Here is a 16,848-nt window from a genome sequence, read left to right on the forward strand (position 1 = left end):
TCCACTACATGGAGAGAGAACTGTGTTTCATAACTGCTCTACAATGCCCTGTCTATCATAAAACATGTGCTTGGGCATTGTCCTAGGCTAACAGACTGCACTGACTTACTATTGTACTATTTTTGAACCAATAACACTATCCTAATTATTGTGGTTTTCTATAAATATTGATACCCAGCAGAGCCAGTCTTTGAGATTGTTATTTTGATTCAAAAGTATATCAGCCGTTTCTGATCACATGCACATTACATCTGTTTTAGAATCAGCTTGCAAATTAAATACACACACACACACACACACACACACACACACACACTCACACATTCCACTGGAATTTTAAGAGGCATTGTTTTGATGATAGATCATTTTGTAGATAATTGTTTAGTTTCTAATAGTCTTTCAATCCATGAATATAGAATATATGAACCTTTATTTAGATCTCTTTTAATTTCTTTAGTACTGCTTTGTAGTTAACTATATAGGGTGATATGAATCTTTTGTTTTTTTTTTAGTTATTTGATTTTTTATGCTATTGAAAATACTGTTTTTATTTTATTTTTGTACTATCAAATAGTAACTTTTTCTGTTTATGCCTCATAAGGTTCCATGAATTTTAAACACATGTATGTATCTGTGTAACTATAAACATAGTTAGGGCACAAAATGATTCTTTTGCTCAATAACACTCCCTCTGTTTTCTTTTGGTAGTCACCCTCTTCTCCACCTGTAGCCCCTGAGAACCACTGATCAGTTCTTCATCCTCATAATTTTGTGGACATTTTTCTTTTTGAGAATGTCACGTAAATAGAACATTTTACTATATAACCTTCTGAATCTGGCTTCTTTCACTTAGCATAATGTCTTTGAGAGTTTTCCAAGTTTCATGAATTGAAATTTATTATTTTAATAAATATTATTCCATTGCAGGGATACACCAGAGTTTGTTATCCATTCACCAACTGAAGGACATTGGGTAGTATCCAGTTTTTAGCAATTATGAAGAAATCTGCTCTAAATATTAATGTACAACGTTTTATGTGGAAATAAATTTACATTTCTCTAGCAAGAATATCCAGAAGCAGACCTTTGGGTCATATTTTAGAACTTATTTAAATTTATAAGCAACTGTCAAATCATTTCCCAGTGTAGCTCTACAGTTCTGCATTTTCACCAGCAATTTTAAAAAGTTTCAGTTACATATTCATCTGTCTCTGCTGTTGTCAGTATTTTTTTAACTCTTCTATAGCTAAAACAGTTAAAATTGCATGTCTCTGACTGTTAAGATGTTGAACATCTTTTCATGTGCATATCTGTCATCTTTATATCCTCTTTGGTGAAGTGCCTGTTCTTGTATCTTATTAATTTTTATTTTTAAGGTATTGATGTTAAGGTTCATTTATTCATATGGATAGGAAGAAGAACAAGCATATATTTGTACTTACAGAGTGTGCTATATTAACCATCTTATTTGTCACTCCTTCTTCTTTTCATTTTTCCCCCTAAGGATTCAAGTCAGCATCTGGTGTCAATAATCTTAATCAAATAGAGTTTTTTTTTTTTTTTTCCCATCCATTACTGTAAATTACATTTCTACATGTTATAAGCATCACAATACAATTGCTGTTGCAGCTGCTTTGTGTGTGTGTGTGTGTGTGTGTGTGTGTGTCTGTGAGAGAGAGAGAGAGAGAGAGAGAGAGAGAGAGAGAGAGAGAGAGAGAGAGAGAGAGAGAAAAGAGAAGAGAAGAGAAGAGGAGGGAAGGGGAGGGAGAGAGGGAGAGAAAGAGAGAGAGAGCGAGCAAGAGAGAGGGTGAGAGCACTGTGCAAGTATGTGTATTTATCGTTTCTTCTAGTTAAATGGTTGTTTAGTCAAGAAGTTCTGCTGAGCTCTTTGCTCCAATCCAAGCCCAACTATATCTGTTATTATATAGCTGTCCCTTGGTGTCCATGAGAAATTGGGTCCAGGGCCCTACAAATATCAAAATCAAAAGATGCTCAAGTCTCTCATGCAAAATGGCACTGTATTTGCATATATCCTAGGCATATGAACCTATATATTTTATCTCTACATTACTTATAATACCTAATACAATGTAAATGCCACATGCAGAGCTATTATTATAGTACATTTTATAGTGAATAATGACAAGAAAAATATTTTTTCCCGAATATCTTTGAAATGTGGGTGACTGAATCTACGGATGCAGAATCTTTGGATATAGTGGGTCATCTGTATTATCTACAAAGAGTAATTGCTTTATTTGCTCCTTCCCAATGTTTACAGTCTTCCTTTCAGGAACTGGACTCAGGCTGGATCTCTTTCTATTCCACTTTTTCCTCCTTGACTGTAAACTTTACAAGTTGAAACCCAAAGTGTGCAGGTTTTATGAGACCACATCATGAAGGGCCCTGAAATCCAACTCGCCCTACTCCAAGGCCTGGGATGACTAGATTTTTTGCTACATCTCAACCCGTCAACAGCCTCTTCCAAGATCAGTTGGTGCTCCTTAAAAGTAAGCATGGCCCTAACTACCGTGCTACCCACTGTGATTTTTCCTTATCATCTGAATCTTTGTTCCAAAGACTTCACAATCATGGTATTAGATCTCTCATCTCAAGCAGAATTTTTATATTTTGTCCTGCCTTTGTGGTTACTTCTAGTGAGTTCCTTGTTCTGGTCTCCTCGTTCACCATTATCAGAAGCCTAGCCCTTGTTTTGGAAGTGGTTACAGAAACTAGAGCTGGGGTCCAACAGGAGTCAAAATTTAAAGACAACTGATAGTGTTTTAGACCAATTAAAGTGAGAGGAGTACAAAGACACAAGGCATCCATGTACTTACCCATGCCAATGAGCAGTATACATCTAATGGGAAAAAAAAAAGACAAAACTAATAACATTTTGTTTAAAACTTACTCTGCCCCTCATATGGGTGAAAACTGACCCAGTGATGACTTTTGGTGAATCTCTTACCAGGGGCACATTTGCTTTCAGATTCATCCTAGAATTTTTGGGGGGTGGCAGGGTACCAAGGATTGAACTCAGGGGCACTCAACCACTGAGCCACATCCCCAGCCCTATTTTGTATTTTATTTAGAGTCAGGGTCTTGCTGAGTTGCTTAGTGCCTCACTTTTGCTGAAGCTGGCTTTGAACTCCACATCCTCCTTCTTCAGTCTCCCAAGCTGCTGTTTGTTTCACTGTGAATAGAACTTTTCTCTGCCAGAATATTCTTAATATTGGGTAAGGTGATGCCCCAGGACCTACATTTTCCCTCTTTCAGGATCACACCTGGCCAAGTCTTCACCTTTGGACAACCATTCAGTCCTGTATTCTGAATGTAGCACATTGAAGTTGTGTCTTCTCATTCTGGAACAACTGCATATTTTATTCTTACAAACAAGCTGACTATGAAATATGTGTATATATGAGCTAAGAATCATGACTGACAAATTGTGACTCATTTATGAAAGATTTAGCAAACCACAGTCAGAAGTGAGGGAGGTAACTACAGAGGACATGACCAGTATTCATAGATGTTTGTTCTCAAAATGACCTGAGGGACTTGCTTAATCAGAGGCTGCAGTGCCCCACCTCCAGAGACTTTCCATTAAGTAGGTCTTAGGTGCATCTGGAGAACCTGCATTTTTAACAAGTTCCCAAGTTGATAAGCTGTTAGGACAAGCACTTGAGAAGAGTTAGGACAACTAAACAGGAAATAATATTGGTGGGCAGTTGTTTAAGCAGGAGGATAAAACAGGCACCAGAACACAGAGCATGGGGCACTAGTTTTGATCTGAACCTTTTACTGTCTGGGCATGTGATTTGGTCAAGCCTGTCCTCTGCCTTCTCCTGGGATACTCATTCCCAACATGTTGGCAGGGCAAACTCCATCAAATGTCACCTACTATAAGAGGCCAACCCTGATTCTCTATTTGAATCACAACTCTACCCTCCTACCCTAAATCCAGTTCACTTTGCTTCATTTTATTTTATAATATTTCTCTCCCACCTCCCCACCTTGTGCATGTGCATGCACATACACACTACTTATTTATAATTTTACTTTTTATTGTCTATGTTTTCCCTTGAAGAATATAGTTCCACAGATGTGGAAATTCTTGTTTGTTTAGAGCAAGATGTGCCCCAAGTACTGAAAGTACTATCTGGCATACAGTAACTGCTCAATAAAAATGTACATGAAGAAATACCTTTCAACACTTTGCTTACAAATTGAGTATCATGAATAATCCCTAAGTGACATTGAAGTTTTCCAATTATCTTCCAATTGCTCTTTGCCCCTTTCTATCAACACTTACTCCCAATAAAAATGCTCACATTGTTGTATTAAATTATAAATATGCATGCACACATATACATATACATTTCTTCTTATCAGATCTTTAGCATGTAATGTTGTGATTATATTTAGATTACTCCATGAATTGTAAATCTAATCTTTTACATCAATTCTTTAATGTCTACTTAATCTATATCTCATATCCATTGACCTTATTTCTTCAGTAAGGAAATTGCTTCTGGGTTTTGTAGCAAATAAATGGCAACATTAGTAGCAGGCAGTGATCCCTTAGCTTCTAAAAGTGTCAGTCATCCAAATTCAGGGCATCACCCCCAAACCTTTTGGCATTTTGAGTGCATGCAGTTCCTATGTATTATTCTTTAAGACAGAGGTTGAGGATTGAGGTTTTCTATATACCTACTGCTGCAAAATTATTAATGACTAATAATATTATTAGATAGAGGAAAGTATAGTCTCCCCACATCAGATCTCCCTGTTGCTATGGAAATACTCCTGATTTATTTTCCCTTTGTCCCTTTTCTGAAAGCACTTCTGTTTGCTGCTGGGATAGAAATAGTCTGCGTCCTGGTAACCATGGCAACAACTTAAGAAAAGTTGCTTTTCACATTGTTGCTTCTCTGCTTACCAGGAGAGAGTTATCATTTCAACTAATTGACATGGAAGATTTAGGAAATAATTAGAGTCAGATAACCTGTTGTAACCTTTGTGTACAAGTATGTCAATGACATCTGAAGTGTGGTTTACCTGGGGAGGCACCTCCATACCCTCTCTCACACACATATGTGACTTGGACAAATGTACTAGACACACAAAGCAGAAAAGCGTCAGGCTCTTCTCTGTCATGGGCTGATACAGATGTATCCCACTTGGGAGAGATACAGATGAATGTACATAACAGGGACAGAGAGGATGCCTTTGCTAAAAGCACAAGCATCTTTACTTGGGCCTGCAGATGCTGAATGGGAGATTAAAAGCAGGATAAAGCTTGGCATCTCAGGCTTCATTTTGTTTCTGTTCCCTTTATTACCTGAAACTTTGTGACCTGCCCAGCTCTGCAGGTGGGCATGTTAATCATTTAAGGAACATTCATGTAAAGAGTGGTAATTTAAGGTTTATTAGCCCTAGGCTTACCTAAGCTGTCTTTCCCCCTGCAAGACTGAGGCAAGATGTAGAGGAATATTTAGAGCATCTTGATTCAGGTGCCCTGGATTGGCACCTATAAGCCTCCAGTCATTGCCCTACACCTTGCAGGAAGAGCAGAGGTTGCAGGCAGATATCCCAGGATGGCAATTGTCTCATGGGAGACCAATTACCCTCTTCTAGGATCACACACGTCTGATAGCATCAAATGGAGATTGTCTCCTCAAGCAATAAGTACTTCTCCAGAGTCACCTTGAAGAACCAGAACTGAGAGAATGATCAGCCAGACCATGGCCAGATCAAAATTGCTTAATTTTTAATGCATATATCTAGTCCCCTTTTCCAATTCTTACTCTATTTAACCTAGTCTATATCAGCAACTTGGAGACAGGGTTGAGATGCTTGATCTCACTTTGCATGCTCAATAGAGCCAAAGTGATTGAAGTTCCTTTCCTGCTTTTTTTTTTTTTTTTTTTTTTTTTTTTTTTTTTTTTTTGGCTAAAACAGGGGTCCACTTCATGCTTTGAGTCTAAATTGTACATATGTACTTTATCTCTTCTTCTCCTTCCCTTTCTCCTTTTTCTATTCCTTCTTCTCCTTCTTCCTCTTCTTCTCCCCCACTCTAACCACAAGGGAAGTAAGATTAATGCTCTTCCAGTCTTAAACTGGGTTAACATGTCCCTCAGCTTACTGACCACAAAAATGAAGGAATCCAGACCTGGGAACTAGTGCTAGTGGGTCTCTCAGGGCCACCATTTGGACATCAATCATATCTATTGTCAGTCATATGTGGGGCCTAGTCCCTGAGTTTTCCTTAATAAGCCTTTTATTTTCCCAGATAAGGAGGATAGTAGTTTCTTAAATGTTAATCGGTTGTTCTCCCCATTTGCTAGCAAATCAATAAAAAACTTATTTCTCATTTTTCTCAAAATCTTATCCTCATCATTTGGATTGGCACCAGGGACAATGACCAATCTTTCAGTTCCAGATCAAGTGGCCAGTCCTGGTTCATTTGGAAACTCTTCTGTCAGGCCTCTGGTCTAGGACTCCAATAAAATGTCATCAACAGAAATGAGCTCACTGTTTCAACTCTGCCACTCTGGTCAGATTCTTGTTTGTCCTTCACTTTAAATATTAAGATTCATAACACTCTAAAGTGAATTTAAAATAACATCCTTAAAAATGTAACTGATATCTAAACTTACACAGAAAACCATATTTATGCAGGGATCCAAACCAACAACGGTTGATCTATTTCCATGTGTATGAGTGATGTCTAACTTTAGAATAATCAGTTAAGGGAGATTTTTTAACATCTTGGAAATTTTTAGCACAAATGGGTTGGCAAGGACTACAGCTTAGCAAAGAATATATGTGTATTTATAAAAATGAATATAAAATATACATATATATATACCATGTATAAAATTCTCTGAATATTATTATTTCTATAATTACTTAAGTGCTATAAGAAAACAGGGGAAGGTCTATTGATAGTGGGACACTTATTCATTTTACAAGTCAACAATCTTTAAATGCACATTTCCAATTTATTATTTTTAGGAAAGTTTAGAATGGTTTTAGGTTTACAGAAAAACTGCAAAGGTAACATACAATTCTCATGCATTCTGCACCTAGTTTTTCCTATCATTAATATCTAAGATTAATAATAAAAGTAAATAGAAAATTCAAAATTTTAACTGTAAAGATTGACTTAAGAATAAAGCTAAAACACCACGTCACTATTTTCAACTAAGAAAACTGAAATTGCTGAAAATCATCTCATGTGTGTCTACTGTAATCCTCATCAAACAGCAAACACACATGAGCCCAGGCTGTTGAATAAGTGGATGGTCTCTCTCTTTCATATACTGATTCAGAGGATTTAAAAACTTCCTGAAACACTGGCAACAAGCTAAACAAAGCAAATACAAAATGTCAATATAATTAAATACATTGTATTAATTTCTTATTGCTGTTGTAGCAAATTGGCATAAATTTTGTGCCTTAAAACAACACTGATCAATAATCTTGCAGTTCCAGCTGCTGAAAGTCTAATTTGGGTAGCAGGGCTGTGCTCTTCTGGGGGCTCTAGAGAAAAAATCATTCCTTTGCCTTTTCTAGTTCTTAGAGACCACAGCATTCCTTGGCTTTTATCTCCACATCATTCACCTGCTGCCTCCTTCATGGGATCTGCTGTGACTGACATCCCTGCCTCCCTCTGATAAGGAACCCTGTGATTAGATTAAACTCACCCAGATTACTCAGGCTAATCCTTAATCACATCTGCACAGTTCCTTCTGTTATGTAAAGTAACATATTCACAGTTTTTGGAGATTAGATTATGGATATCCTTGGAGGGGGGCAGCATTATTCTGCCATTCACAAAGGTACAAAATCCATAAAACTAAATCATCTGAACAACAAATACTAAGCTAGAAATGCAAGGTTGATTCAACATCAGAATAACATTATGAGGGAGAAAAGTGGTGGGATGTCTTCATTATTTGTCAAATACCTTCTTTCATTCAGAGCAAAGAGTGATACTCATTTATAATGTAAGAGACATCCACTTTGTGCTTTTCATATTTTGTGTATAAACCTTACATGTTTCTCTCTCTTTCTCTCCTTTTTTCCCCCCCTTCCTCCCTCTGTCTCCTCCTCCCTAACTGCAGGGAAAGCAAGTTAATATTCTTCTTGTCCTACAGTGAGTTATAATGTCACTCAGTCCACTGCCACAAGAATGAAGGGATATAGACCTGGGACCTTGTGGCAGTGAGTCTGAGCAAGGGCTCTCTCAAGGCCACCATCCAAACATTAATTATATCCACTGATAATTACACTTGAATCCTAGCTCCTGAGTTTCCCATTAAAAGCCCTTTGTTCCCCTTTTAATGGAGGACAGTGGTTTTTCAGACATTGGTCTGCTGCTCTCTTCATTTGCTAGCAAATCAATAAAACTTCTTTTTCTTTTTTCTCAAAACCTTCTCCTCATTATTTGGATTGGCACCAAGGAAAAGGACTGAGCTTTCAGTATTGATAATACAAAACCTTTTAATAACCGAAATAACAGTTGTAAATGAGTAGAAGCATGAATATTTGGTTCATTTCAAAATGATTCCTGATAAATTCTTCTCCAAAGCAATTTACCAATTTTCATTATCTTCAGGAAAATATAGGAGTTCTTATTTTTGCACTTCTTCACCTAATATTTAGCATCATCAGACTTTTTAAGATTAGCAATTGTTAGTCAGCCTGTTCATCTCTGTGACCAAAAGACCTGACATGAACAGTTAGAGCAAGAAAAGTGTATTTGAGGCTCAGAGCTTCAGAGGTCTCAGTAACAGATGACTGACTCCACAGCTTTGGGCCCCAGGTGATGCAGAACACCATGACAGAAGCAGGAGGAAAGCAGTTCAGAGCATGGCACCAGGAAGCAGACAGAGAGCTAGCTCTGCTCACCAGGGACAAAATATAAATCCAAAAGACATGCCCCCAGTGACACACCTCCTCCAGTAACTATGCACCTGCCTACAGACACAGCCTAGTTAATCCATATCAGTGGATAAATTCATGGATTAGGTTAAGGCTCTCATAACCCACTCATTTCAACTCTATACTTTCTTACATTGTCTTACACATGAGCTTTGGGGGACACTTCATATCTAAATCACAACAGCAATATAACAAATGCAAGTCTTATTTCATTGTTTTCTTTTCAATACTGGTTTAATACTGATTCGATTTAATACTGGTTTAATGAACTTTCTTTTCTTTCTTTCTTTCTTTCTTTCTTTCTTTCTTTCTTTCTTTCTTTCTTTCTTTCTTTCTTTCTTTTTTTGGTCAAATAAGTTATTGCTGATTCCAGTTCTCTCTTCTCCAAATTTTCTGTACATACCCTTGGTCCATTTTTTCTAGCATACGATTCTTTCATTTCCTTAATTCATTTAAAGAAGCTCTTCATATTTTCTGTTTTTTTTTTTTTTTTAACATTTGGAAGTCAATTTATGTAGTCTTATTTTTCCAAATATCATATGATTAAACCCTTATATTTGGCAAAAGTAACATATTTAAAAGTAAAAATCTTTATAAAATATGATAATTAGCCAAATTATTTCTAGTATTAAATTTCACTTTTTTGTTAAAATTCTGATTGATTTAAACTTTATTCTCTGTCGAAAAAATTGAGACATCTAATCATATATGAAAAAACTTATTACCTTATGTTTCAAAAACAGTAAATAATAAAGAAAAAATGGTATAAAATAACCTTCCTCAAAACAATTATGCATTTTCAGTACTAATGTATACTCTTAGTATTTTTCACATACATATGAATTTTTATATTGAAATAAAAGCACAAAAGTTTTATACTGATTTTTTTTCACGGAACGTCACAAGAGCAACTTTTCATATTTTATGTGGGTTTTGAATCTAAAATTTTAATTAACAACAAAACACTGCAATGATTTACTTAACAATTCTCCTTGGTTTGAATGTATACTATTTAAATGCTAACTTTTAATTTATAAATGGTGCCGTGATTAATATATTCATAATCTAAAATAGATTATAAGAAATTCCTAGTTGAATAATGTGAAGATTTTTAAGTTCTTGATATGTATTGTCAACTTGCTTTACAAGAGTTCTTTTTTACCAATATACACAGACATTAATGAATGAGAATTATCCTCATATGAACAGCATTTGATAAATGTTTAATCTTGAAAATATCACTATTATGATTATCAGTGATATGTGGGCACAAAGAGTTAAAAGTGAACCTCTGTAGATTTGGACCTACTTTTTCTTCTATTAGGTGCAGGGTCTCTGTTCTAATGCCTAAGTCCTTCATATTTTCTAAATAATAATTCTTCATATGTAAATTGTATTTTAATTTCCTAGGAAAAATGTCCATAATCCATGAAAATGGGAAAAATTGATAAGATTGTTCACTATTGGATAATTTAAAGTCTGAAAATGAAAAGTGGAAAACTGCCTGATTGGTGATTCAGGCAGATAACAGAATACTCCATAGCAGTAGGATGGGTAGATAAGACCTATATATATGAACATGACTAGTTTTTAAAAAACATAAACTTGAATGTGATTAAAGATCTCATGGGGCTGAGATGTAGCTCAGTCGTAGAGCATTTACCTAGCATGCAAAAATCCTTGCTCTTATTCCCCAGCATGGCAAAAACAAAAGGAAAAGACTTTTATCATATTTATGTACATTTGAAGTCACACTAAGTAATACAATAGACTTTAGTCATGGAAATAAAAGTCTAATAACTGGCAGAATACATGAATACTAAATTCATGGATATGGCTGGTTCTGGACAGGGAAGTGTAGAGAGGAGTTAAGAAATAAGTGATTTTTGTTTTATCTTAAATATTCTATTTCATTCTACTTAAAAATCTAAATTAAATAATAAAAATACATAATTTCACCTTACTAATAGCATTATCAACAACTTGAAGTTATCTGAAGTGATCAACTTAAAAATTTTTTAAAGATATTCCAAGAATAAAACAACTTTTTTTATAATTAGCATAATTAAAACTCTAAGTAGATAGCCTTTGACCCTGGATATTGTTAAAATTAAACTTGTAAAGATAACTATTTTCAGGGATATCCATGATCTATACATCTAATTAGTTACAGAAAGTTCTATATGAAAGGTTATAGAGACTGCAAACACCAATGAATATATTCATCATCCATGCCAAACTTCACAAAGACATGAAAATGGGTCTTCTTTAGTATTCTGCCACATTATTTAGCATTTCATTTTCCTCCTATTTCATAGATTAACCTTCCCCCAGTCTTTGAAAAACTATTTGGAAAGAAAAACATGTATACAAAGAATAAAATTCAAGTACACAAGAGGTTGAAGAGATTGAAGGCAAATAAAGACGAAAGACTTGGACCATAGCAAACTCATCTTTCATTCATTTTATTATAAAACTCTCAAAGGTGTATCAAAAACAATTACTACTTTGCTTGAAGTCTTTTATAATGTACTTATTATGCAAAGGTCAGCAATTTCTTCAATGATCCTTTTTGTTTTATTTCACTTACAAAAAGCAGTGGGTGAGTATGAATGATGTCCAGTCTGTCCATGAATGTAACACTCATTGAATAGTGAAGTTGTGAACACTGAACAGCTGCTCCTCTTAATACCCAAAATAGCTATTACAATGAGGATCTGGCTTGAGAATCTTATTAAGCTCAAATGATGTTTCATTTCAGCAGGAAGTGAAATAAAAAGTTGCGAAGTCTGTCTATCAGCCTAAATAGTTAAGAAGGTAGATTATTCCAAAAGTGAGAAAAGAATTGATAAATGCACTGCAATGGAAAAAATATGTCATTTTTAAGGTTACTCAGATGAAACTGAAAGTTCATATTGGTTCACATTTAATTGGAACTTAGGGTTCAATGAGGAGCAAAGAAATGGTAAAGACTTTAATTAGCAGCTCCTTGGTGTAAGTAAATATTCAGGGCTGAAAACAAGGGAGATGCTTATTCTGGTGTTTCATGTTATTATAAAACTATTGAAAGTTAAGGCAAACTCCTTGTTCTAAGCTGACCCTTTACAATGTTGTCATTGTCCTCTATGCCCACCTGTATGCTATTTTCTTCCTTCTTTTCTGATGGTCATAACCTTAAAACTGTGTGTATCCGTTTACATATTCAAATACACAAAGCCCTCTTCTTGACTGAGTAAGTTTGTCTAACTATGATAACTCAACTATTCTATTTTTATCAATAATGTATTAAACACAATTTTTGCACACATTTCTTGTACATGTTTCCTAACCAAAGACTTTCATTCCATTTTTAATATAATAGATTTACCAACAGAGATGACCTGCAATGGAACAGTATGTTCTGTGGGAAGAATGAAAATGTTTCCCGTTAATTGTAAAAATAAGTCATTCAAATCCCCAAATTCAAGAGATCTGTTCATGAAATAGTATGAATTTGCTTACCAAAATGGGCTGTTTGGGTTCAGTGGTAGAACCACTCAGAAGGTATTTTTTGATAAACCATGTTTGCTCTAGTTCATGATCCTTCTAAAAACTTTTTTCACTTTGGGATTAAAATTCAAACTCCTCACTACAAAACATCCATAAGTGCTATTTAAAAATTGAGTTTACAGGAGTTGAGGATTTGGCTCAGTGGTAGGGTACCTGTGTAGCATGTGCAAGACCCTGGGTATGATCCCTGACACTGTGTGTGCATACACACATATACACACACAGTTGATTTTAGTGGTTCATATTTTATCATTTATTTATATTTCAATAATGGTATTTTTAAAAAATTTTATATAGAGGAAAACTATTTTTACCATCCTAATAACTTTCTGCAATATGCTCCTTCAGAATTTAAATCTTCCTACTCTTTACTAGTAGTGCACCATCACTTTCTTAATTCATGAAATGGCCAATATTATCACATAATTTAACATATTTCATAACAAGTAATTTTTAAAATGTCCTAGTATTTTTTCTTGGAGGCATCTTTCAGAGTCAACATGTGGTGGCTCATCCACACTGGTTTAACAGTCTGTCTACTAGAGATCTGACCCTGTGAATGACTCATTCGGTCCATATTTCCTCAGCCTGGCTAGGATTTATGTTGTGATTATTAAGAATAATCCCTCTTAATTTTTCTCTCTCTTTTGTCAATTCTTGCAAAATTTCGACTGACTGCAGGATTCCCTCCTTTGGACCATCATTTTCTTGGGTGGGGAGAACTCACGAATACAAATAGTGGTGCTTTCAGTTACCAACTCTGACATCACCCTCTGTCTCTTTCCTGTCTCCTGGCCTCCACAGATATTTTATCAACTGCAGCCATCAACACCATGGCATGATATAGCCCTGGGGGTCTCACCAGGTGCTCTCTGAGCCACACCTTCTTTGTGGAAGTGCCCTGCTCTGTTCCAAAGCTACTAAGCAGAGGTCAAGGGATGGAGAGAGATTCTTTTCCAAATAATAGATTTAAAAAAAATTTTAAAAAGAGGGTTCTTACATTTTGGTTAAAAAAACAATCCACAAGAAGATAATGATCTTTTGTGGGAGATTTTAGGAAATGATTTGACAAGTGAATGAAAGGTGAATGAATGCAAAGCTCATTTCATTTGCCCTTTTACCTGGTATGTAAGTACAAGATTACTCTTATGTTCTGTGATCCCTATGACTACTTATTTGTGAATGAATTATTTCTAAGCAAAATAAGATTCCAAACTTATTTATTAATTTATCAGATATTCATCATGCCCTACTAGGACTAAGTACCATATAATTGCTACAAAGGTGGGAAAGATGCACTCTCAGCTGTCTGTGAGTTATCAGCAGGCATATTGAACATAATCAGAAAAGGATATAATGAATGCAGCAATTGGGGAGAGGTATGGGCTATGACTTGAGAGGAAGTGAGGCAGAACATTTGATGCAATTCACTTCATGCCAAGTATGAACCTCTCTTCCTTTTGGATAACACAGATAATAGGTGGGATCCATTTTCCTCTCAAACTCTTTCATTTTACTGAAGAAGACAAAGATTTTGTGGTCAGAAATAGGGCCAGACAAAAAAAGAGGCTGTGTGTCTGCTCATTCCATAACCTTAACATTGCCTCCATCACCACAATATAAATAGCTTCTCACAATTAATAGACTACTCACCTGTGCTACCTGCTGCCACATGTTTACATTTCTCATTAATAATAACTAGTGCACTTGTTTCTCTATTTCTCTAGGTTTGGGCTTTGTTTCTGTTTTAGTTTGTTTGTTGCTGAGGATTGAGTCCAGGACCCTGTGAGTACTACATTAACACTCTACTCTACCACTGCAGCCCTCTAGTTTTTTTTTAATTAAATGTCATTGATAATTCAAAGCATGATGTGGAATTTCAGAAATGAGTGAAATGAGTTTTTGTTTGTTTGTTTCTCAGCTATTGGTTATAGAGCTAGTCTTCTAACCTTTCCTTTGTATGTCACATTATAGCTGAGGGGGCTTCTTCAGGCAAAGAAGAACACACATGCACACCTTTGAAAACTCAACAGATTCATGTGTGTAAACTGCCGGTACTGCATTATAGAAAGCACATTATGGAAAAATATAGTCTCTTAAAATTCTTGAATTTACACTAACAGAACTGGGTAGAGAGAAGCAGGTTGATTTGTTCTGACATTTGCCCATGCAAAATCTCCAAGGCAACTACAACTCAGCTCTTTATGGATTGGTGGAAACACTCATCATTGTACCAGAGAAAAAAGAAGCCATCCAGGCAAATTTAAGGAAACAATGCAGATGTTAGGCATGGGATTCATCGATAACTAAATCCAAACTCCACTTTCAACAAGTTGAAGTCACCTAAAAGGGGAAAAAACCACATGCATGATTTCCATAACAAATTGATTCTTTCCTGAGCATACTCTCTTCTCAAGCTGTTATAACTACAAACACAAGTGATTTTGCTTTCATCATTATGAACTATAACAAAGTAGAGGAAGGAAACAACAGTCCTTTCTGTAGATCACTAGTCAAATTATCTAGAGCCTGTAGGATAGTAATGAGTTATATTCTGTCTCCATGGAAACTCCTTTCAAGGCCTGATTATCTTGACTTGTGAGGATTTTTAAGGCTTATCCAAGTGCCCATAGTCTTTTCTTGCAGGCCCAATAAGCCGAGGTTCTCCCAGCAAGAAAATAGGAATGAGGATACTATTTCCTCTGGCAATATGGAGACAGACAGATCATACACAACACACACAGATACACATACACACACACATTATTTGCATTTATCATTCTTATCTCATTCTGTAGATTAGCAAATTCTAGTTTGTTCATGCCTGTGATATAAAACGTCACCAGGGAAATATTAGGAGAATTTTTTGATAAAAACATAGATTTTTTGCAAACAGCTTTAATTCTCAAATAGACATATGCTAGGTTTATTTCTACATATGTTTCTGTCATTCAAAACACTAAATAAGGTAGCTAGCCTTTCATAATAAATCCAGTTGTTAATAGGAAGGATGAGAATACTTGTGTTTATATTCATGTGCACTGCTCAGTTTGCAGTTAGATTTTCTGAGATCACAGAAATGGCCTGATGGAGAACTTTCAGTTCTGGACAAGATGGAATGGAATTATTTTTATCTCTCCCACTCAGTACAGATAAAAAACCTGGCTATTAACATTAAAGGAAAAAAATATACATGATTCTAAAGGTAGGGAGAAAGACATGAGCCGGTAATCCCAGGACTGAAGAACTAAGATAGTAATGAGTTCCCAAATATCCTTTTTGCTTTGTATCCCACACAGCATGATGATGGAGAAGCCTGAGCACAGGAAATTCTAATGGCCAAAGATATTAATATCCTTAAGAAACATCTGTGTTCTCCTAAGGACAGGGAAAATAATATTCTAGCAAGACAGAAATCTTTTTTGTAATAAACATCCTATTCCATCAAAACACTGGAGGAAAAAAATTCATGCTTCATTCCTAACCCCATTGTCAAACACTTGTCAGTAACCAAATTTTCCAAACCCTCATGGTACCAGTAGAGGTTAAGAAAGTATTCTGGACTTTTACCCCCACCCAGCAGTAGGAGGAGCCTGTCTTAGTCCATTTTGTATTGCTATAATAGAATATCTGAGACTGGGTAATTTATAAAGACCAGATATGTATTTATTTTGGTACTGGAGGGTTTAAAGTCCAATAGTATGGTGCCAGCATGTGGTGAAGACCTCCATGCTGCATCATCCCATGAAAGAAAAGAGAAAGGCAAGAAAGCAAGAGAGAACCAAATCCACTTTGATTGGGAAACCATTCCCAAGATAACTAATCCACTTCTGTAATAACAACATGAATGTTGGTGAGGGCAGACTCCTCATGACCCATTCACTTTTAAAATTTTCACCTCTCAACACTATTGCATTGGGGATTAAGTTTCCAACATGTGAACTCGAGGGAAACATCAAATTAAAGTAGAGCTCTTCTGTCTGCCTCCCCAGAAGTATAATGTAGAGGTTGAATAAGCAGTCTGGGTTTTCACAGGAACTCAGCAATACAAAGCATCCCCCCACCTCCTTGCAGTGTGGTATCGTGTGGGTAAATATAACGGACTACCGGTTCCTCTTTGGTTTTCTAAAAAATATTTTATATGACTGAAAGAAATTATAATATCATCTAAAGCATTCTCATGTGTATGCAGATTAAACATTTAAGACAAATATAAAGGAGAGGAATTTATCTACCTAAATAGACATAATATTCTATATTCAGAATGAGTATAAAAAGGTGAAAGTTCAAAATATCAGCATATTTTTAAAAAGTTGTGCATATATAATGTAATATCAAAAAAAACTACTA

At 35.5% G+C, this 16,848-nt stretch overlaps 1 protein-coding gene across 1 annotated transcript in view; it reads right to left on the reverse strand.

Moving 5' to 3' along the window:
* GABRG3 (gamma-aminobutyric acid type A receptor subunit gamma3) overlaps positions 1–16,848 on the reverse strand; it is a 707,345-nt gene that overhangs the window by 318,028 nt on the left and 372,469 nt on the right. The gene's annotated exons all lie outside the window — the stretch shown is intronic.

Source organism: Sciurus vulgaris (genome assembly GCF_902686455.1).
Source record: "Sciurus vulgaris genome assembly, chromosome: 2".
Lineage (NCBI taxonomy): Eukaryota > Metazoa > Chordata > Mammalia > Rodentia > Sciuridae > Sciurus > Sciurus vulgaris.